The sequence below is a fragment of the Aotus nancymaae genome, unplaced genomic scaffold (assembly GCF_030222135.1).
Source record: "Aotus nancymaae isolate 86718 unplaced genomic scaffold, 86718_ANA_hifiasm-v0.15.2.pri h1tg000108l, whole genome shotgun sequence".
In the NCBI taxonomy this organism is placed as follows: Eukaryota; Metazoa; Chordata; class Mammalia; order Primates; family Aotidae; genus Aotus; species Aotus nancymaae.
Genome location: NW_026988523.1, coordinates 26,626,921 through 26,651,665, shown reverse-complemented (window position 1 = coordinate 26,651,665; position 24,745 = coordinate 26,626,921). Strand labels below are relative to the sequence as shown.

The following is a 24,745-nucleotide window of genomic DNA, read 5'->3' as shown; positions in this document are numbered from 1 at the left end:
TTAGCCAACTTCTATACTGCAACTTGTTTTTATCAGTTTATCAAGATATAAACCTGTATCTTTTGCTGACTTTCTATCTCATCCTGTGACTTAGAATGCCTTTACTGCCTGGAAATTCAGCCCAGTACGTCTCAGCCTTATTTTACCTAGCCCCATTCAAGATGGAGTTGCTCTGGTTCACACGCCTCTGACACTGTTAGTCATTTTTGTGTGTTTGTTTGGAATGGTCAGTCTTTTAATTCAGCTTTTGTAAAATATATGTAGTGATATCTCATGGTTTTAATTTTTGCATTTTTCTAATGACTATATAGAAACACCTTTTCCTATGTTCAATCAGCAACTACTTAGGTTAATTTTAAAATTACTGTTCACAGCATTGGCTGATTTTATGTTGGGTTGTTTGTTTGTTATCATTGAATTTGGAGAGCTGTTTAGGTTGTCTAGATTCAAGCCCTTCATAGTATGTATGCTTTATAAATACATGTGATATATTTTTTGTAAATATAATCTTCTAGTATATGACTTTTCAGTCCCTTAACAGGGATTTTTGAAGATCAGAAGTTTTTAATATTAGTGAGCTGTAATGTATCATCTGATAAGAAATGGATTGTTCTTTGATACTGTAAACCAGAAAATATGTGAGACAGGTCTCAAGCAATTTAGAGGTTTATTTTGCTGAGGTAAGGACCACAGCTTATGACTCGGCATTAGGAGGTCCTGAGAACATGTGGCTAAGATGGTTAGGTTACAGCATAATTTTATACATTTTTGGGAGACAGAAGTTATAGAGGATGACATTATTTTCTTGTATATTATATACATATATATATAATATAATACTATATTATATACTAAATATATATTAAATACTAAAATGTTATATGCATATTGTATATGATATATGTATCTAATATACATTATATCCACATATTACATATGATATATGTATCTAATGTACATTATATCCACATATTACATATGATATATGTATCTAATATACATTATATCCATATATTACATATGATATATGTATATAATATACATTATATCCATATATTACATATTATATATGTATATAATATATAACATATTATAACAATAATGTTAGTTATACATTGGTTCAGCCCAGAAAGGCAGGACATCATAGGTAGATTCAACAATATTCTGATTGGCAATTGGTGAAAGAGTTAAGCTCTGCCTGAAGAATTAAAGTCAGCTGAGTTAAAGTAAGGGGAGTTGTGGAAGCCAAGGATTTTGTCATGTAGATGAATCCTCCAGGTAGCAGGCTTCAGAGAGAATAGATACAAATGACTCTTATTGGACTTTAAAAGGTTTCAGACTCTCTGGAATAGAGCTAGTAAGAGGAGATTCTCTACAGAAGGTAAATTTCCCCAAGAGACAGCTTTGTAGGGCCATATCAAACTATGTCAAATAAATATATTTTGGAGATAAATACTTTGTTTTCCTTCTGGGCCTGTGATCTGTCATGTGATGTTATACCAGAGTCAAGTTGAAATTTGGTATGTTGCTCCTATAAGAATCTGTTTTGACAGTCTTCAGATCTCTGCTTTAATATTAATGCTGGTCAGCTATGTCTAAACTCCAAAGGGAGGATGGTACAGTAAGTCATGTCTGACCTTTCCTACTTTCTGTAAGGGCCTGAACTAATTTTTCAAAACTTTCTCTAATCCTCTTGGCTGAAAGGGGCATCCATTCAGTTTGTTGAGGGGCTTAGAATTTTATTTTTGGTTTACAGTATTGTATCCCAGCAATCTTCACCTAGTCTAGAAATTTTAAAGTTTTACATTTCGTATGGAGGCATATCATCATTTGAGTTAATTATTGTATATGACACGAGGTATGGATCAAAGTTAATTTAAATTTTTGTATTTTGTATAAGTTATTTCAATAGTTCTTTCACAATTTTTGAAGACTATCTTTTCCCAATTAAATTGCCTTTGTGGAAATCTGTTGTCCATACATATGTGGCTCTCTAATCTCTTCCATTCATCCATGTGTCCATCTTTATGCCAGCACCACACTGTATGATGACTATGACTTTATGCATCTTTTGTACTTGGTCATTAGCGACATATATCCAGATGGTCCCCAACTTATGGTAGCTTGACCAATGACTTTTCAACTTAACTGTGGGTTCATCAAGGTATTAAATGCATTTTCAACCTACACTATGGGGTTTTATCTTGGGTTTATCAGGACATATCCCCATTATAAGTCAGGGAACACCTATATTTGTAATTGTTATATCTTTTTGATGTATTGACCCTTTATCATTATAAAATATTTTTTAACTGTAGTAACATTTTTTGTTTTAAAATCTATTATCTTCGTTTTAAAATCTATTACTACAGTCCCTCCAACTTTCTCTTGATCACAGACACTTGGGATTTAGCTTCAGCAGCCAGAAGCTGGGAGTAGGATGAAAAATGCTGAAGTTCTGATTCTCTGGAGAAGGAAATTCTCCAACTGGGAGCTAGGGTTGGGAGTGGGAGGATGGGGGAGCCCTGTGTTTTTGGCTGCTGCGGTATGAAATGGAGTCTACTTTGCTGAGCTGGAGAGGAGGGAGAGAGTGATATAGGTTTAAGTTCTGTATTCTCACCCTTCTTAACCAGTTTTTCTAGATTTTCTTGAGTAGGTGTTTCTTCTTTTACTTGGCGCTCTTAGGATCAATCCAGAGTGTTTAAGTGGTTGGACTATTTTTAAAAAAATAATTTCTCCCAATTTCTCTAGGGATTGAGTCAGCGGAGCTCTTCATGTTGTTGTGCCCAAAATCAATCTCTGTAATTTCTTTTTTTTTTTTTGAGACGGAGTTTCGCTCTTGTTACCCAGGCTGGAGTGCAGTGGCTTGATCTCGGCTCACCGCAACCTCCGCCTCCTGGGTTCAGGCAATTCTCCTGCCTCAGCCTCCTGGGTAGCTGGGATTACAGGCACGAACCACCGTGCCCAGCTAATTTTTTTTGTATTTTTAGTAGAGACGGGGTTTCACCATGTTGACCAAGATGGTCTTGATCTCTTGACCTCGTGATCCACCCGCCTCGGCCTCCCAAAGTGCTGGGATTACAGGCGTGAGCCACCGCGCCCGGCCAATCTCTGTAATTTGTAATTTATACATAAAGTTTTGCTTTCATAAAACTTTATGTATAAATTATAAATTAGAATTTCTAATTTATGCAAAAATTATGAAGTAAAGATGACAGTATGTTCACATGTATTACAACTTGGGGCTTACATGGGTTTCAGTTATATTATTTTCTCTGTTGTTTTTATGTCTAATATTTTATAGTTTTAAAATGGAAGGGAAAATTGCTAAGGGGGTATATATTGCTGCAAGTATCATGGCACTGGCTGCACTGTTTTTCATCTTTATTTCATGTATAAAATAGATAGATAGATCATAATCTGGCAATGTTGCTCAGATTGTGATTAATCACAATTAAGATTTATTTACATGTAACTTTTCACTATTACTGCCCACTTCAGACCTCCATCGCTCATTCTGGGTCCTCATTGTCTACACAATCCAGTCCACATTTATGAGCAAATAATTTACAGTTTTTATTATCAGGACCAAGTCTGCTTCTCCAGCCTTATCATTCACTGCTCAATTCGTATGGCTTTTAGCCATTATAGCCATTGATATTACTCATGTATATACTACACTTTAATTTATATCTGTTTTTTGTATTTTCTTCAAACTGAAATTAACATTCTCCATATTCCATCTGAAGAAATGGTAGTCATTTTCTAGAATGAGCTTATATATATTTTCTTTGTGAATAAAATTAGTAGCTAAAAATTACAGAGCTTGTATATGTGTCAGGCGAACTGCATACAATTTCAAATTTAATTTACTAATTTTGCAAAGAAGACATCTTTACCCTCATAAGTACATTAAGTACATTAGAATGAGTGAATTAAATCTCAGATTACTATGTCATAGCCAGTATATCAGTACTTCTGACACCATTGCCTACTATCTTTTCTCCAGAACATTCAGGTTTCCACCAAGTTTTCTTCAACATTTTCCTCCTTAATTCTCTTACTTCAGTTTCCACATCCAGTGTGCTTACCTGCTCCTTCCTCTTTGTTAACTGAGAATGTTCTTCATAAGGCTGAGTCATAGTTCATAATGCTAACTTAATAGTTCATAATGCTAACTTCATATTCTGATCAATTTGATATTTGCAAGAGGGTATAATTCATTTAATAAACTATGAAATTATTGAGGCTATTCTTTTGTTTTTGTTATATTCACACCAAGAATTGTGAGAAAAACAGAAAAATTCTCAGAAAATATTTGTCAAGTCTTCTGATTTTATGGTTCTTGTTTTAATAGATGAGTAATTATGAAGATTTGGGACTTATTGTTGCAATGTGATACTTTTTATCTTTTTTCTTAAATTTAAGTAAATTCTCTCTCTCTCTCTCTCTCTCTCTCTCTCTATATATATATATATATATGTATGTATGTATACACACACACATATGGTATCCAGTAAAAATTATGCATTAAGTTTTACCTGTAGCTTTAAAAATGAGACTTGAAATTTTATGGAAAGAAATCAAATTCACAGGGGTACATATGAGTAATACAAACAGATAGTTATAATAATTTATTTGAATTCTATTGCAATGTAAACATATTTTACTTGATTCTTCATGTTTTAGCTATGACAGATAGGAAATTTATTTCAAACCCTTGAGTTCAATTTTTCAGTCTTTTGCTTTCCCCAATCTTTAATAAAATAATGTTTTAAAAACTCATACTAGCAAAACATGAGGTAATGGATATCATAAGCCATTTATTAAAAAAGACACTTTGCTAATAATTATTCTGATGCCATTTGAAATGGCATCTTCATGTATTCCGCATCTTGCTAAAATTGATCTAGGATTAATCGATCGTAATGCCCAGGAAAACTGATGTTCATTCATCTTGGTCAAGGACAAAATGTGAACCTGTGTCAAGTCACTGGAGGATTTTTCTTTTATAAATATCCTATTGTTAAATTTTATTCTGCATATCTACTTCCATTTAGGTGCCCTGAATATTAATAAATCTCAATGTGTAAAGTATGCAAACAGGGATTTTTAGCACATATAATAGAGTCAGAAATTTATAATTTCCTTTTCAGTTAAATTTCTTGCCTTCCAAATTTCTTTTTCTTTTGCTTTCTTCTTTTCTTTATGAGTATTTTTAACACAAAGTTCAAATTGCTGGTATATTTCAAGCAACATTATAATCCTCAGAGAAAGAGAAACAAGGACTGTACCCTTTTTTTTTTAAATGTAGTATTGAATAGACCATCATTGCCAGTAAGTAATATTACCTATAATGACAATGACAGTTACTTACTATTGTGTGTGGTGTGTGCATGAATGTGCAATTGTGTATGTATCGAAGTAGTAATTTGAAATAAGATAGAGCAAAGAGTTATGTTATCATTTAATCATATGCTATATCATGTGTATATAAAATATAAATCAGAAAAATTATGTTTATTTAAATTACAACAATTTAGAACAATGCAGTTATTTTCACTTGTTTTCTTCACCATTTTCTCTTTTAGTTTCTCATATTTCAAATATTTAAAAAGTGATATATCCAAATAATATAAACTCAATACTTTACTATTTTATGCAGTATATCAACTGTACTTATGTCTTTTGTTTTTGAAAGTAAAACACATTTACATGTATTGCACTTGCCTTTAAAATTGATAGAAATAAAAATTAGAATGAAATTATCATTATCCTGTTGAGAGAATAGAAATTCTCATTTTTAGTAGATAAAGCAATAGGACCTAATCACAAGAATAGAAAATGAACACAGCACTCTCACATCAGTAAATAACCAGTAAAAACTGACCCCAGTGTAAAGTACTACATGGGTTTCTTTGGATGCCACTTCTTCTTTCTGTCCTGTAGGGGACATGATTTAAAGCAAGGATAAAGTCATGAGGTGTGTTGGGTGAGGGAGCAGAAATTAGTGGAAGTGACTTTTCCCCCTGAATGCTTGGAGTGTTATCGAATATCCCTAACCTACCTACTCTTTTTTGGTTATTTCCTTGGCTGAGCAATGCATACTTACACAACACCATGAAAACAGCTTTCATAGGACCATGTATGAAAAGCATTGACTGCATCAGCTTAGTTTTGCTGCATGTTCTCATATATTATATCATCTGATGTTCACAAAACTGCAGGACAAGTTTTATTCTTTCCATTTAATCAGTAATAAACAGGCTTTCAGAAGGTGTCATATGTAAGAATCAAATAGCGAATGATTGTTTTGTTAGGACTTAAACCAAAATCATATTATACTCCATCTAATTCTCTTTTCACCATATTGCATCTATTGTGGCAAATTTAGTAAGCAAGTCAAGGATGGCAGGTAATTTAAAAGCTTCTTTATCCCCCAAACAACCCTGAAATTTAGTTTTAGAATGTCTGTTTTTCAGATGCAAAACTGTAGCTGAAATAAAATTATTTGCTTAAGAAGTTACTGATGTTCAAAAATTGTGCATGTGTCTCAGCTTGCCAAGTTTCTATCATACTTTTTTCTGTCAAAACCTTTCACTGGAAAAGTGGAAGTTTATAAAATTGAAAATTGTATAGCCCTATTTAAACAAGTCTTGAATTCTTTAATTAAACCTGGGCTGTGAACAGAGGCAATCACACACATGGGAGTGTGGTAAAAATTTATAGGAACATATAAAATATTAATGCAATAATTAGTAATTTGACTTTAACAAGTTGAAACTTTGTTTATTCATATGCATCATAAAATTTTTATTAAAGCATGAAGTAATCAATATTTAATGGGTAGCCAAATTTGTCTTTCCAGGCATTATTCAATAATTTTTTAAATAAAATTGATATTGTAAAAATATTAAGCTCTGTCCACCTGTGGTGGCTCATTCCTTTAATCTGAGCACTTTGGGAGTTCAAGGCAGGAGGATCACTGGAGTCCAGGAGTTCAAGACAAGCCTAGGTAGGCGTATGGCAAAACTGTGTCTCTACTAAAAATACAAAATTTAGCCAAAATACAAAAATTAGCCAGGTGTGATGGTATGTGCCTGTAGTCACAGTTACTTGGGGGTCTGAAGCAGGAGGATCTCTTGAACCTGGAAGGCAGAAGATGCAGTGAGCTGAGATCGCACCACTGAACTCCAGCCTATTTTGAGTTATTAAATTAATTACATTAATTTTTAAAAAAACATATAAAAAATAAATATATGTCATATATATAGTTAATATAACATGTGATATGTATTTATCTGTGTCTGTAGCCATCCTAACCTGGTTACCTAAGTAAGGTGTCCTGTAAAGGGTTACATTGTTAATATTTGAATATGTGTACACATGTGTACACATACACGCACGTGCACACACACACACACCCCTAAGACTAAAATTCTCTTTGGCCACTTGTCAGAGCTGTTGTTTAATATTAAGACTGAGGAGCCATAAATTTTTCCCTCCAAACTTCTTAAACTTTAGAATAACATCTACAAGGGAAGACTATTACATTTTCTCAAATCTGGAAGCATGGAATAATAATAACAATTTACCCACATTCATGTGTTGAGTATTATTACATTTTAAATGCATATATATGTGTGGATATATGTATTACTATTTATATGTATATCATATAAGGGTGTGTGTGTGATTAATCACCATTCTTCAACTGAGGAACTATTTTTTTACACAGAGAAAGATAGCGAGAAGATTTATTATATTGTTAAAGTGGCCTTTACAATTTTTGATGTGAATTCCTTATTTTTTTACCAGGTATTTCTTTTCTGCTTCCCCATACCTTCACTGAGTAAATTCTTAAATAAATATCCGCCTGGAAGTAACTCTTCTTAAATCCATAAATGAGGTCAGGTGTCTTTTATATGGCCTCACACAATTGTGTACTTTATGTTTATACATTTACCATAATTACAATTTTCTATTCATTTGTGATAATTTAAGTAATATCTTAGTTTCTTAATAATGACGTTTGTGAAGGTAGGGGCAGTGTCTACTTTTGCTCACTTTTTATCTCTTTGTGTTCAAGTTAATGTCTGGAATATATTAATATTTGTTAAGCAAAATAATTAGGGCTAATTCCTGGTTTATTTTTCTCCTCTCTCTGAAAGTTTATAATAAACATTTTTTCCACAGAGTTAAATATGTTAAACTTAAATTGAACATATATACATTATGATATTTTCAATAATACAGAGATCTCTATTTGTTCCTTGCTCATTTTAGGTAATATTTTTGCATTACATTTTATTCTGGCTTTACTTTTCCGAGAAAGATGTTTTAGTTCTGTAGCATATATTGTTAGTTTGCAGATGACACTTAATTTTATGAGGCTAACTTGCAACCTTCACAGCCTAACAAGCCCTTTTTGTGTTCACTATCAGAAAAGTTGTAGAAAAGTTCATTATTAGGTATTATAACATACATAAAGTTTTCAAATATCTCTTTCTAAATCCTTTCACTCAATTTTCTTTCATGTTATGTTTAATAGTATTAGGTATCAATAGTATTATATGTTAATATATGTATTAAGAATGTGATGGTTTAACCTAAAAGGGATGTATCGATTTAGTGTTGAATCTGTGTGGCCACTTTTTACTTTCTTCTGAGTGTCATCAGGAAAATTGCTTGCTGTCTCTGTTTCCTCCTCTCATATATGACATTAATAATGATCACTAGTTGATGTGGGAATAGATAAAATTGGAAATAATTAAAATAAAATGTATATATTTTTGTTTTTGTATGTGCATACTGGTGTGTAATATACCTTTACGAATAAGAATAATAGGTGTTACAGCTTTAAATAAGACATTAATAATAATAATAACATTGACAGTAATGTACTAATGGCATTTTAAAAAGAGAAATGTCAGATCAGTAGTGAATAGAATAAAATTTGTAAGACCTACTATTCCTCCACCTAACATACACACACACACACACACACACACACACACACACACACACACATACATGCACTTATGTTTAGAACTAAAGCCTCTGAAGAATAATAGTATTTTCAGCATAGAAGTATAGCCATCCTCACCTGGTTACCTAAGTAAAGTTTCCTGTAAAGGGTTACATTGTTAATATTTGAAGTCAGTTTTCCAGAAGAGCTATTTTCTCTATTCAGTAGACTTAAATACATATGCACCCATTCATAGCTATGGTGGATGCTTAGGATGTAAAATGAAAAATATATATTATTTAGATGTTCTTGTTTGCAATTAAAAGGGCAGAAGAGAGACAGAATCCATCTTCCTATCTTTTTGGCTCTTTCTGCAGTAAGCAGAGTTGTGAACATTTGAGTTTTATCTGTGACAGTATTCTATTGTTCATTCTCTGGCCTTGGGTTGTTGGCTGTGCAGTGTCAGTGGCATATTCATGTATGTTCTTTATTTCCTGGATTGAAGGTATAATTTTGTTTCTATGAACTTATGCCTTCAGTGACCTCAGAGGTATCGCCGGTAGGCCAGTTTTGTATGCTCATGGGATTCATTCTAAGATAACGTCAGCATTTCCAATAATTTGGTAACACACTGGTCTCTGAATTTTTTTTCTTAGAGTACTTCGAGTAGTTTGTTTCCTGCCTTGACATGAGTTTTGCTGCTCTGAGTCTTGTGAGGAACTCCATAACCTTCTAGCTTTCTTCCTCTTACCTTTACTCTTGTGTATGAACAGATTAAGGGCAGTGGTTCTTAAAAAAGGCACATATTATTTGCCATCTCCCAAAATTATACACAAAATTCAATTGATAAAACTTACAGGCTAATTGCAATCATGTCATTTTTATTTATTCTTCTTATCTAGTAGCAATAAAAAATTCAGGGTAAAATTTAAATGTTTAAGAAAAAGAGTCTACAATTATTAAATATGTTGAAACAAGGATTTACTCTGCAAGTTATTTTATAGTATTTAGAATCTACATTGCTGGTCCTAAATTACTTATAATAATAATAAGGTGTTTAGTATTTTGACTGTTTATCTTTGCAAAATTAGAGCAGTTTCAAAGTTATTTTCTTGTTGATGTCACTCTTGCTCATTGTAGTCAAGCATTATTTTTTAAATAGTGGTGGAAGTGGAAGGCATATATCTTGAACACTAGTAATTATGCATTATGGGTCAGCTAACTACTCTGTGACAGAACTCTTTGGGAACATTAAAAATGGTAATTAAAAGTTAGTTTAGTAATGATATTGTCATGGCTCTAGGTTGGATTTGTGCACAGTATACATTTGTAGATTCAAGAAATATTTATTGAGTTTCTACTATGCAGGGTAGTGATAGTGCAATGATGAAATAGACGTAGAACTAGCCTCAAAGAAAATTTTAGCATGGACGATGGATATCAACCAGCCAAATATGCAGCTTGTTATACATTTATAATTGTTACAATTATTAACAATTATTTGAAATTTTAAACAATTAATTGTTTAATCATATCATTGGGAAATTTAAAGTCTCAAAGGTTAGGAAACATTTCCTTTATCATGGACCATTTAAACTGAGGTTTTAAGGAATGAGTTGAAAGATGATGTTGAATGAAGGAAAGGGGAGGTTTGTCAAAGCATAAGGAATAATATATGCTGTATGTAAATTCATACTGGAAAGAAATGAGGCAACTCTAATAATAAAAAAACAACAAAAAGAGGACCTGTAGCTGTATTTTAAAGATCACAGGGGCAGATTTAAAGAATTCAGTTATAAAAGTAATGTGGAGCTATTGGAGGTTTAAAGGAAGAGAAAGACATAGTTTTGGATTTTAGAAAGATACTTATGGCCGGGTGCAGTGGCTCACGCCTTTAATCCCATCACTTTGGGAGGTGGGTGGATCACAAGGTCAGGAATTCAAGACCAGCCTGGCCAACATGGTGAAACCCCATCTCTACTAAAAATGCAAAAATTAGTTGGGTGTGGTGGCGGGCGCTTGTAATCCCAGCTACTCGGGGGGGCTGAGGCAAAGAATTGCTTGAACACAGGAGCCAGAGGTTTCAGTCAGCCAAGATCGCTCCACTGCACACCAGCCCAGGTGACAGGGTGAGACTTCATCTCAAAAAAAAAAAAAAAAAAAAAATGGAAAATTGATTAGAGGAAATTTGTGGGAAGACTAATTATGATGCCATTTTTTTAGAAAGAAAGAAAAGAAAGAATGAAGAAGAGGAAGAAAAAGGAAGAGAAAGAAAGAGAGAGAATGGGAGTATTGCTTTCTTGCCCAGGCTAGAATGCAGTTTAGTAATGGGTATTGAAAACCTCTTTTATACCAATAATTATACTTAATGATGTAGACAGGAAGGAATAAGGGAAGAAAATAACAAACAAGCAGCCAACCAATATTTCATTTAAAGCTATGAAATGCTATGCAATTACTGAGGAGTGATTTACTTCCAATTATGTAGTCACTTTTGGAATAGGTGTGAGATGGTAATGTATGTTTTGTGTATTTGAAGTGGCGAGTTCTATAACTGTTTATTAAGTTTACTTGTTCCAGGTCTGAGTTCAAGTCCTGGATGTCCTTGTTAATTTTCTGTCTCGTTAATCTATAGAATCGTTAGCTCTTCTTGTTACGTTGATCCTTTTGCCATTATATAATGTCCTTCTTTGCCTCTTTTGATCTTTGTTGCTTTAAAGTCTACTTTATCAGAGGCAAGAATTGCATCTCCTACTTTTTATTTATTTGTTTATTTTTACTCTCTGTTTGGTTGGTAAATCTTCCTCCTTCTCTTTGTTTTGAGTCTTTGTGTATCATTGCATGTGAGATGGGTCTGGATGCAGCATACCGATGGGTTTTGACTTTTTATCCAATTAGAATATATATAAGTTTAATACTGCCATTTGATGCTAGCTGGCTGTTTTGCCCATTAGTTGGTGTAAATTTTTCATTGTGTTAATGCTCTTTGCTTTTTGATATATTTTTGGAAAGGCTGATATTGGTTGTTCCTTTATATGTATAGTGCTTCTTTCAGAAGCTCTTGTAAAGCAGGCTTGGTGGTGGTGAAGTCTCTAAGTACTTGTTTGTTCGCAAAAGATTTAATTTTTCCTTCGCTTGTAAAGCTTAGTTTGGCTGGATATGAAATTCTGGGTTGAAAGTTCTTTTCTTTAAGGATGTTAAATATTGGTCCCCACTCTTTTCTGGCTTGTAGGGTTTCTGCTGAGAGATCTACTGTAAGTCTGATAGGTTTCCCTTTATGGGTAACCTGACCTTTCTCTCTGGCTGCCCTTAGTATTTTCTCCTTCATTTCAACCCTAATAAATCTGGCGATTATGTGCCTTGGGGTTGGTCTTCTTAAAGAACATCTTTGTGGTGTTCTCTGTGTTACCTGGAGTTGAATATTACCCTGCCTTGCCAGGTTGGGAAAGTTTTCCTGAATGATATCCTGAGGAGTATTTTCCAGCTTGGATTCATTCTCTTCATCACATTCAGGTACACCTATCAAACATAAATTAGGTCTTTTCACATAGTCCCATATTCCCTGGAGACTTTGCTTATTCCTTTTTATCCTTTTTTCTCCAATCTTGTCTTCTCATTTCATTTCACTAAGCTGGTCCTCGACATCTGATATCCTTTCTTCTGCTTGATCAATTCGACTGTTTAAACTTGTGCACGCTTCGCGAAGTTCTCGTGTTGTGTTTTTCAGCTCCATCAATTCACTTATATTCCTCTCTAAATTGTCCATTCTCGTTAACATTTCATCAAACCTTTTTTCAAGGTTCTTAGTTTCTTTGCATTGGGTTAGAACAAGTTCTTTTAATTCACAGAAGTTTCTTATCACCCACCTTTTGAAACCTGCTTCTGTTAATGGAACCCATTCGTTCTCCATTAAGCCTTGTTCCGTTACTGATGAGGAATTGTGATCCCCTGTAGAGGGAGAGGCATTCTGATTTTGAGTATTCTCTGCCTTTTTAGGCTGGTTTCTTCTCTTCATTATATATTTATCCCTCTGTCATCTTTGTAATTAGCAACTTTCTAACTAGGTCTCTAAGTGGACGTCCAACTTGTTGATTCCCAGCACCGAAATCTGAGCAATCCACTGCGCCGGCCAAAACAGTGGTGTTAAGATTGATGGTGCTTTTCTGCCCGGGAATCTCTGGACTCTGCACCAAGAACTGCCATGCTGAGGCGCCAGCAAAACCGCCACGCTGGCCACAAGAGTCGCCCTGGTGACCTGTGGGGCTCCTCTGCTGGGAATCTCTTGGTCCATGAGCAACAAAAATTCGTCTGAAAGTGTGGCGTCCTCTCGTTCTCTGTGCTTTCACTGGGAGCTATGAGCCTGAGATGCTAATGATCAGCCATCTTGGATCTCTCTCATGATGCCATTTTCTTAATCCAAGCAAAAGATGATAGTCAGCTGGATGAGGGTACTGGTAATGGTGTATCTGCTGAAAGAAGATGGAGAAGGGTTGTATAGATACTACTCAAAGTTCTGTTACTCCAACTTGTATCAAAGAAAAAGCATCAGTTTTAATCTCTAATGTAATCAAATCATATTTTTTTCCAGAGTATTGTCCTGTGCATCAAATCAAAACAAATGAAAATCTGAATTATTTGTGTTATGATATGGTTCAGCTTAGAATTGAGGTAAGAATTTTCAAATTTATTTCATTTGAGAATAAAAATGTTGTTAAAGCAAAAATAACAAAAATAAAAGTAGGAGGTATCACTAATCCTCTTTAACTAAATAATAATATGATTCTTGTTTGTGTAATGTGTAGAGAGAAGGAAAACCCCCTGACTTTTCTGATTTATTGAAACTCTTTTGAAATCCAACAAGCAGGATTAAGATTGTTGAAAGCCTAAGTATCTAGAGAGTTTGTGTAGTCTAGCATGGAGACTTTGCTTGTCAGATGTCTCAACTACAGTGAAAGCTAACACTAGCATGACAGAAATGGTACTTGTTGATGTTTATAATGCCCCTGGGAAGAGATGTCTAATGCAAATATAACCACACAATTCCCTTCCTATTTGTTTCCAACATCAGTGTCTTTAGGAAACTAGACAGTTTTTCAGTGTAGTTTTCTTAAAGTTCCAATTCACCACAAAATTAATGAAAAGTATTGAGAATATGTTTTAGCACTTTTAACTTACAAAAATCAAGGTGGCATACTTTACTTATAGAATGTGTTTTCTTTTTATTTAATAGCAGTTAACAACATATATTGTCATATTAAAATTGTTGATATCTTTACTGGAGACATTCTTACTGTTTATTACAGCCCTTATATTTATAATATCTTGCAAGAAGGCTGTTAGAGCTTATGAATACATTGATTGTAGTCCTCCTTATGTACAGAATTTGATATAGGTTCCTAAAAGGAGTATTTAGTGGTGTGTGAGCTGATATATGATCACCATAACAATAGTAAACAAAACATGAGAAGTTGAAGCTGGGCACTTAAATTTAAGAAAGCTTAATTGTATCAACATTTAAAAACCAAACACTGATTTTTAGAGTCACAGTTCAGAAAATTAGAGAGATGATGAAATGAAAAGTTCTTTGAGCAATGTTGTAATTTGCTGCTCTTCCTACTTTTTTAAGCCATGCTTAGCAGTAGACCGGGAGTTTTCTTTGAAGAGATTGATCTAGAATGCCTCTGGATTCAGGAAAATGGACACAGTTTAAGATGAGGGTGAAGTGACGGCACAGCCACTTTGGGAGACAGTTTGGCAGTTACACAACTAAATATAATCTTAACATATGATCCAGTAACCTTACCATATGATCATCTTCCTTGATATTTACCTAAAGGAATTTAAAATTTCTTTATAAATGGCAATTATAATTCTTTTATAAATTCCTTTATAAATGGCAAATAATAAATTTATTCATAATTGCCAAAACTCGATGGATAAACTGGTACCTTCAGAAAATGGAATATCATCCAGTGTTAAAAAGAAAGAAACTATCAAGCCATGAAAACCAGGAACTTTAACTGCATATTACTAAGTGAAAGAAGCCAATCTGAAAGAACTGCAAATGTAAGGAGTTTGTGGGGAGAAGGAGGTTTCTCTTCCCCCAAGGGAGAGTAGTTTCTATAGAAGCTAAATATTTGCTTACCATATGATCCAGCAAGTATACAACTAAGTTTTTACACTTCAGAGATTAAAAATTAAGACTTGTGCATAGATGTTTATAGCCATGTCTGTTATAATAGCCAAAAAATTAAAGAAACAAAAAAACACAAGTCCATCAAGAGGTGAATGGAAGAAGAAACTGAGGTACATTCATATGATAGAATGCTGCTCAGCAATATAAAGGAATGGTGTATTGATATGCACACAAACATAGATGAATCTCAAAATAGTTTTATCAAGTAAAAGCTACATTTTATAAAGAAAAAATTGTATGATTTATTTATATAAAATTCTGAATAATGCATATTTATCTTTAATTACAGAAAACAGTTCATAGTTGCTTGGGAATGGAAGGGAATGACAAAGGGTAGAAGGAAGGCTTATAAAGAGACAGCAGGAAAATTTTTATGGAGGCTGGTGATGCATACATTCATTATCTTGATTGTGGTGTCAAAATTCTTCAAAATTGTATGCATTAAACATATACAATTTATTAGATGTCAATTATACCTCAATAAATCTCTTCAATTTTTATAAAGTGGCCACATTTGCTAGTGACTTCCATATTAAAAAGCACAGCTCTAGAAGTTTGTTACTCCTTTCAAATCTTACTCCCATCATCCTTCTATACATTATTTTAATGTCTATCTGTAATGCAGACAAAATTTTACAGTGTCTCCTTGGTTATTTTTTCTGCCTTAAGAAATGCTTTATTATACAACCAAGCATCCTAAAATAATGCTCCCCTACCTTTTATTCGAAACAAAACATGTCCTTTTTTTATACGTTCTTTTTTATACAATTGAAAACAGTATAGCTGAGAAGAGTCTTAATAATATTGGAATATAGTATATTCATTTTATTTATGGTGAAATTAAGGTTTGGAAAGATTGACTTACTGATGTTATTGACAAAAATAATGATATTGCTGAAATCCACTTCTCTGTATTCTTTGTTCAAATTTTATTTTAGATTTTGTGTTTTAACGAAACCACACAGCTTCCATATGTTCTCTCCTTGAAGCCCTTCAGCAGTTCTTGGAGGTGGACCTTTCCTACTTACCCAGCCTTCTTTATCCTTGCTCTCCAATATTCACCTCTCTTATGTGTGATATAAATATCATTGTCCTCCCTAGTTCTAATGTGACTGTCCCTATTTTACTATGGTTACCCATTGCCTTTGTGTGTTGTATCCTTTCTCCATACTTTATTGCATTTTCTGCCCATCTGCTTAGTTTTTTTCACCTGCAATTGTGTCTTAGTTTAGGTCAGTGTCAATTACTAATTTCTCAAAATAATTGGTCTCTTCTTCTTTCATGATATAAGTATTGTATTCAAGGACTTGAGTAGTCAGATATACCCAATCCACCTCTTTCTCAGTTAAGTATAACCACATGATTAAGTTCTGCTTTAGTCCATTTTGGCTGCTATAACAAAATACCATAAACTAGGTAGCTTATAAACAACATGTATGTATTTCTCACAGTTCTGGAGGCTGGGAAGTACAAGGTTAATGTGAGAGCAGATTCAGTGTCTGGTGAGGGTCCCAATCCTTACAGGGGTGGCTTCTTACTGTGTCCTTATGTGGTGGAAGGGGCTAGCTGGCACTCTGCAGTCTCTTTGATAAGGACACACAAATCCCTGAAAAAGCCCCATCTCCTAATATTATCATTTAAAGGTTACGATTTGGACATATGAATTTGGAAGGGAGACACAAACATTCAAACCATAGTAAGTCCTCACCGACAGAATTGGTAGAAGTGTCTCACTTCCTTGATAAACCCTTCAAATGATAATAGGCTTTTCCAAACTCTTTTCTTTTAAGGAGGAATATGCATATATCAGCCTATATTTGTCCTTGACAATGACAGTGCTCAAGGAAATGGCAAAGTTAAAATCTGTGAAGTATTCCTATTTCTAAAAAACCACATGAAATATAACAATTCACTTGCTTAAAATGCTGTGAAAATAGTAAACTGCTTCTTCCCCAACCGCAGTAAGGTACTGCATTATTGGCCATTTGCCTTACACTGCTTCACTTTATCCATTTAATACAAGGCCTGAAGTCCTTCACTTTGTGAACTCAGCTTCATTCTGTGTCTGGATCAATCATTAATGGGCCAAATAGTATAGTAATGGCCCCATTCTCTCCAGTAACTGAAATTAGAAATCAGGTTTATTATCCTAAACTTGAGGAGGCTCCTCAGTTTAACTATGCCAATAAACTGTGTGCCTACCAAGATTCCACCTTTTGGAAAGTAGTGGGGTTTAGAGATTTGTATTAGAATTTCTTAAAATCTTCCTTCTAGATGTGAGCTATTAGGTGAATTATTTAACTTCCCTAGTGTATTGTCCTGTAAAGCAAAAGAATACCTGTGTAGATAAATTGTGAGAATTTAATGGAATTTTGTTAAACTCACTTTTCCTGTTGCCTTAGATTTTTAATGTCCCTGTATTGATGATAAGGGATGTTAAACAGCCACACATTCAAAAGAGTGATACTGACACATGCTGGTAAGACTCTAAAAAGTGGCCAAAAATATGTTCTAGACTCCCCAGTGCATCCCTTTCTTCCAGCCTCTGTATAGGAGAAAGTTGGAGGGCCATGAAAGGACTTGATCAAAGTCAGGAGTTCTTTGCAAACAGATATTTGTGTAACAGAGACTATCATGGTGTTTTCCTTTCCCTAGCTATTGGAGAGGGGAAAAAAAAGATGCTAATTCCCGCATGCCAAACCCAAGACCATGGGAGGATTGGTGCCATTATAGAATCATGGGAGAGTGAGAGATATTTAATAGTGTTGATATGTATTCCTCAGAGTTTGGAAGGTAAAAGTCTGGTGCCTGACTTGTGCAGAAGAATCAAAATTGAGAAGATAACTGCTGATAGCCTAGGAGTGAGGAATCAGTGCAAGAAGAATGAAACCATGGTCAACTACAATAAACTCAAGCTGTGTTAGATCCATCTTAAAAAGACTTGACCAAGATGCATAACTGAAAGGTTGTGTGTGGGCAAACTGCATGTTTTATGAACACAGTGTTTCATTTTTTTCTCTGATGACTCTTTATAGATAAATTTTCTCCCTTTTATAACAATGAAATAGAATAGAAAGAGATCACTTACAGATTTCTGTACAACTTCATTTAGGTTAATATTCAACTTGCAAATTAAAGATAAGGTGTTGAATCAGTATAATAACTGATAATAAAAATAAAATAATGATACTACATTTCTATGTCTGACATGACGCTGATACCTAATATAGAAAGGGAATTCATATTAGGTTCCCAATGACCATCACATAGTAGTGGAAATCTTTTAGCAGAAACAGACTTTGTTTCACTTAAGACTTATTTTGTTGTTTCTTTAAAAATTAATCAGTTACTATTTTTCTACTCTTAATGCTTTTGGTAAATGGCAAAAATGAGTCAGATTTTAGAAGATGAATGGTTGTTATTTCAAAAAGAAAAGGAACTTGAAGTTAAGAATAATTTTGTGATGCTTTTCATATCAGTCACAGTAGAATCATTGAGGATAGTTCAATCAGAAAGAGCTTGTTGATTCAATGGTCTGTGGAATTTCATCAGCCTTTCATCTCATATTGATGTTAATATCGTGCCAAGATGATTTACATAAGAAACCATGCACATAATTTTGTCTCAAATTTTAGTTCTGAGCCAAGTAATAAAACACTGTGAGTCCAATCTTATCACTAGCACAATGGTAAATATTAGCTATGAAATAAAAAAAATTTAATCCCATTAATTTTAGAGATCATGATCTGCAGTGTAAAAATATTGCTTTAATTAATCAAATTGTATTTCAGACAATGTGAAAATACTTTCACTTCAACTGCATAAAGATTATATAGAAGAAAATGCCAGAAGAAGCTCCTTACTGTTCCTCATTCATACAATTTGTTTTCACTGAGTTATCATTTAAAACAATTACTGGTATGTATTAGGCGTATATATTTATGGGGCTTTTGAGACTTTTGATGCAAGCATAATTTACCACTTTTTAAAAAGTAAAAGAGGAGAAAACACTAAAAGTGTTCCTTGCAATTTTCACACACATTTTTCAAGACTCACAATAATCTTACAAGCAAGTATTTATTATCTCTGTTTTTATAGATAAGGAATCTAAGTGTCAAGGGTTAAATGATTTGGTCAAATCAAAAAGGCAGTGTTTAGCAGGACTAAACGTTTTTTCCAGATTCTAAATAATAATGTGTATGGTTTTCCCATAAATATTACATCTTCTTGAAGGTAAAGAGATTGTGGAGACAAAAGAGACTCCACCTTGATCTGCCATGCTGCTTTCTGATTAGCTCTAGTCCCATGAATGCCTCCAGATTCTTACCTTGTTTACTTCCCTTACAGTTCTTACACTTTAAGAACTTTAGGGTAAGAAAATGTCAGTCTTGATGTTATTGCACAAATTATAGGCCGTGATGCACATAGCATTCTTGCCAGTTCTGGAGGTTTGTCTGTAATTGTCTTTCTGAAGCACTAGACCTTTCCCTATGGAATATAAGCTGATAGAATAAGCATAGGGAATAAATTCCCTATGGAATGTAAGTCTGGGGAGTGACAGTGTAGAGGTCTACCTGCCTTGTGGTCTCCCCGGCCACACTTCTGTCTCCAAGTTTCCCCATTTAAATACCTCTTACTGGCAAACTGGATATTTCTGCCTTGTTCTTTGGTTTCTAGACTCCTATGGTGTTTGGAGGCCACTTTGCACAAATGACCCTTTCACAGAATAGAGAGATAAATGCAAATAAAGTTATAATCATAATTTAGGACTAATCAATATCTCTACAGACAAAAGTAAGGGGAACTTCAACTATTCGTTAGGACAATATGGACTGGTGTTTTTGAAGAAGCAAAGTGGAAATGATTAGTCAGCAGGGACTCTGAAGAAAAAAGTAAGAAGTAAAGAATTTCTCAGAAAAGGATATTTAAAACACAACTGTCATCAGTTAATAGAAGAATTTTCAAGGTAAATAGTTTAAAGTTTATCACATGATCCCTTCCCCAGAGTTCCAACCACATATCACTGATATCCAGAAAAGTGATAAATTTGTTTTACTCACCAGTGTCTTACATGTTCCATACCTTACAGTCCACTAAAAGCAAGTGTATCTCATATGCTGCTTTTATTTTTAATATATAGAGGTCATGATCCTACTACTTGGCAGCATAATGCATTTTGACATGCAGCACAGGGAACAATTGTCCTTTTGGCTGTCTGTTGTTAGCTCATGTACAGTTTGCTATCTAACATTGCTTAATGCCTTGCATGACGCCGCAACCTTTTACGTAACTTTTGACCTTTTAATTTGTATTTCAGATTATTATTTTTATTCAGATATATTGTGGCTCTTAACATTTCCCTGAGTAGAATAATATTTCATCATTTTCTCTTAACTATTTCTTAGTCTCTATCTTGTTGGCACCAAGTATTTGAAATGCACGATAGTCCATCATAAACTCTGTGTGCATGAAAGTGAAGGATCAGGGCAATTTAATACATTCAACTCTAATGTAAATTCCAGTAATTACTAATGTGTATTTGTTTATCCAAGCATATATAAACATAGAAAAGGTACAGTAAAATGTACTACAGTACCACCATCAAATATGTGGTCTGCTATTTATCAAAAGTCCTTCTGTGGCATGTAACTGTCACAGGAAAAGAGGCCAAGAGTTGTAAGATTGTCTTAGTCAGCTCCAGTTGCTATAAAGAAGTCCATGCACTGCTTATAAGCAACAGAAATCTATCTCTCACAGTTCTGAAGATTAGGAAGTCTGAGATCAAGATGCTGGTATTGCCAGTCTGAGGGCTCTCTTCTAGGTTGCAAATTGATAACTTCTAACTGTCCTCATGTGACAAAAGAGGCAGGAGAGCTTTCTGACTTCTCTTTATTAGGACACCAATGATATCTGTGAAGGTTCTGGCCTTTTAACCTAATCACCTACTGTAGGTGCCATTTCCCAGTGCCATCACAGTTGAGGTTAAGATTTCAACATGTAAATTTTAGAGGGGTCGCAAACATTTAGTATATAGCAAGAGGTATATATCTTTGGTAAGGGTTACTTTTTTTTATCATCTCAGGGATTAGTAAGAGCTGTAACATTATTGTTTTAATGCTGTAGTGTTTGTTGGTATTGGCTATGAATTACAGCATTTTGATTTATTGCAGCAAGTATGAGCGTTTTAGTTGTAATATTGGGTGAATACAATCTCTGGACATCCCATAAATGAGACTTGATAGTGATTCATTGCTTTGTTTGTTTGATAGCACTAGTAAATGAAGTGTGTTTTATTTTGTTGATATGAAGTAAAAGTTGACTGATAGGACTTAGAAGGTGTCATTGAGTCACAAGTAATATCTGAGTCTCATTTAGCTGGAATGAGTGTTGCTAGTGTTACTAGAACAGGAGGAGGAGTGCTAGCCTACGTGTTGGTGTTTGTGCTGATGTTACTAGGATTGACCTATCCAAATAGTCAACAGTCTGGTTCCATTGTTCCTAGACTGACTCATGTTATTTACCTCCCCCTGGTGTACACATTGCATGCTGTTTTTAGACATATCTTGTCAGTGGTAGGGTATAAATTACCAAGGCTAACATGATTTCCCACTGGATGTATAGTTAACACTAGCAAAGGTAAGAACTCTTCAGATAAGGAGGAAGAACAACACAGTAGAGGTTAAAGTTGGGGACTGTGGGAAGTAGAAAAGTTCCTTTTAAAAATTTTCTTTCTTGTTAAAGAATAAATCATAACTGTGCTAATAACTCTTTGTTAAGCTCTATCCTATGTAGCTGTTAACATACCATGCTTACAGGCACATAGTATATTCTATGTCCTTGTACTTTAACCAAGATATCTGTGTTGGACATGCTCACAGGCATGTCCCAGCTCTCAATTGCTTTTACCTGTTTGGAAAAGTTTTGTTAGCCAATCCGGTTTTAGTTTAGATTGTGAGGTCTGGCTACAGCCAACGGAGATCAGACATAGCAGTAAGGACAACCTCAAATGGGTAAGAAATAAATTTGTCTGTTTTCCTTTATTCACTGTACTTTTGTGGCACAATGGCTAGTCAGGGTACCCTTCCTGCAGTCCAGAAAGTAAATATTGCATTGCTAACAGATCCTTTGTCTCAGTGCTAATTTTAATTTTTCTTTGTGGCATTGAACATCTATTTCCAACAAAGATCATCTTCAGCAAAAGCAGGAGATCTGATTCTGCCCTTGGTATTGACCAAATGGTGTTACCTGGTGGTGGGGAGCAATTATTTCTACATCATGTTGAATTTACACATGTTGAATTTTCTACAAGAGACAAGAAAAAGATAAAATTACCCAATGATATTCCTTTGGTGTAGGCAGTAATTCCAGGGACCCCATGCAAATTGGTTTGCATTTTTCTGTGTGAACTAGTAATTGTGACTGTGTCTGCTGGGGGTGTATATACCAGCAGAGGTCTCAATGTCTCTACAGGTGGCCTCCTCCTTGGCTGTAAATTTAAATATGGTGTATTTATGGCATAAAAGGGTGAACTTAATATAACTAGGACTATGGGAAGTATATTTAACCACTTGAAGGGCTATTGTCATCCATGTTCCCTCACTAGGCCCTGTTTTAAGAGCCCATATTTCCTTTTATGATACATAGTCCTGTAAAATAATAGAGTAGGTGAAAATATCGAGCAATATGAATTAGAAAAAAAGAGAATCTAAAACTGAGAGTATATGTGACCTGCAACTCCTAAAATAATTACAGAAAACTTCAAATTCATCAGCTGTACAAAGAACTGAAAGTACTGGAAATGTAAATGTGAATATGTGGAGAAAAAATGCTTATTTATTTCTTATTTAAATTCATTTAAAATATAGTTGACTACTTAAATATAGATAATAGTAACATAATGGAAAGTGAAGTGTATCAAGTAAGTACATGTTATAACAATAACACAAGTTCCAGCTGGGGAGAAAGGGAAGTCCGTTATTTACTGTTCTTATAGTATAAGTGAAGTAATATATCATCATTTGAAGATAAAGATGTATTTTATCAAAATAAAGACTTGTAGCTAATATTTCCACAAAGAAAAGAAAATGGAATTATGAAATTAAATAAATTCAAAAGAGGGCAGAGAAATAGACAAAAAAAGGAGAAATAAAAAAAAAATTGGAAGAAATAGAATAAAGAACAGATGGGAGAATATAAAGTGTAAAGCAAGCTGATAGTTTTAAACCTAAAAATTTTCATACTCACATTTTATGTAAATAGTCTAAAAAGCCAAAATGTACAGATTGAAAAATTAAGGGAGAGAGTAGCATAAAAAACCAATAAGCACCATCTTTAAGAAAAAGTTTAAATGTAAGATATAAATAATATAAAAATGTGTACCAGGATAACACTGTCATACTATCAAAAGAAAGCTAAATCTTTTTAAATATTAGAGTTCAGAGCAAAGAATATGGCTAGGGGTCAGGTGGACCATCTCATAATAATAAAGGTATGAATTCATCTGGAAAACATTAAAAAGTTAGGTGTTTATTTATTTAGAAACAATTTAATAATAACAAAATTTCAGGATACATAAAATAAAGTCTAATAGAATTTTAAGAAAAGAGAGACAAATTCATAAGGATAGCTGGAGACTTTAATACCACTTTCTAAAAGAGTTGATAGAATAAATAGACAGAAAATTACCCCACGTATGTAGTAATTGACTTGAACAATATAGATGATTTGAAATTAAGTCAACCTACCTGACCTAATTTAATATATAGAGTAGTCTACCCATGAAAGCAGAATAAACTTTCTTCTGATGTTGAACACATGGAATATCTGGGAAGTATTCGTATTTGTCAGTTTTCTTGAAGAGTTTCTGCACGTAATAGTTTTACAACGACTGATCATATTCTAGGCCATATAACAACTGTTAATAAATCTAAAATGATTCAAGTCTACAAAGTATATTTTCTGGCAATGATGGAATAAAATTTTATATTAAAGACTGAAAGATTTCTAAGAAATCCATAAGTAGTTTCAGAATAAACAATCACTTCTAGATAACTGATGAGCCTATGAGAAAACCAAAAGAAAATTACAAGTATTTTGACCTAAATGAAAAGGAAAAGATGACAATTGAAAATATGTATGATACTGGAAAAACACTACATAGGAAAAAATGTATAGCCCTGAATTCCTATAATAAAAAAGAATAAAGGTCAAAATCAATAATTTGTTTTAGAGAATAATCAATAAAATTGATTTTAAACCTTTAACCAGATTAATTAGGAAAAGTGGTATTAGTACAGTTTCTAAGCAAAAAGTAATATTAGTATAGTTTCTTTAGATATTAAAAGAACATTAAGAGAATGTTATGAACAACTTTATACTAATAAATTTAAGTTTTATAAAATGTGTCAGTTTTTTGAAAGACACCAACTACCAAAGCTTATTCAAGATGAAATAAATTGTAGAGTTCTATATATTAAAGGAATTAAATTTGTAGTAACCAATCTTCCAACAAATAAAATTCTAGGTCCAGATTACATAACCAGTGATTTCTACAATATATTTGAGAGAAAAATAATACCAAT

At 33.6% G+C, this 24,745-nt stretch overlaps 1 long non-coding RNA gene across 1 annotated transcript in view; it reads left to right on the top strand.

Annotated features, from left to right (window-relative positions):
* The window catches only part of LOC110567736 (uncharacterized), a 218,780-nt gene that overhangs the window by 42,684 nt on the left and 151,351 nt on the right, over nt 1-24,745 (top strand). The window contains exon 2 of the long non-coding RNA XR_002478085.2: nt 13,557-13,636. This is a non-coding gene — a long non-coding RNA (uncharacterized LOC110567736). The remainder of the gene's footprint in view (nt 1-13,556; nt 13,637-24,745) is intronic.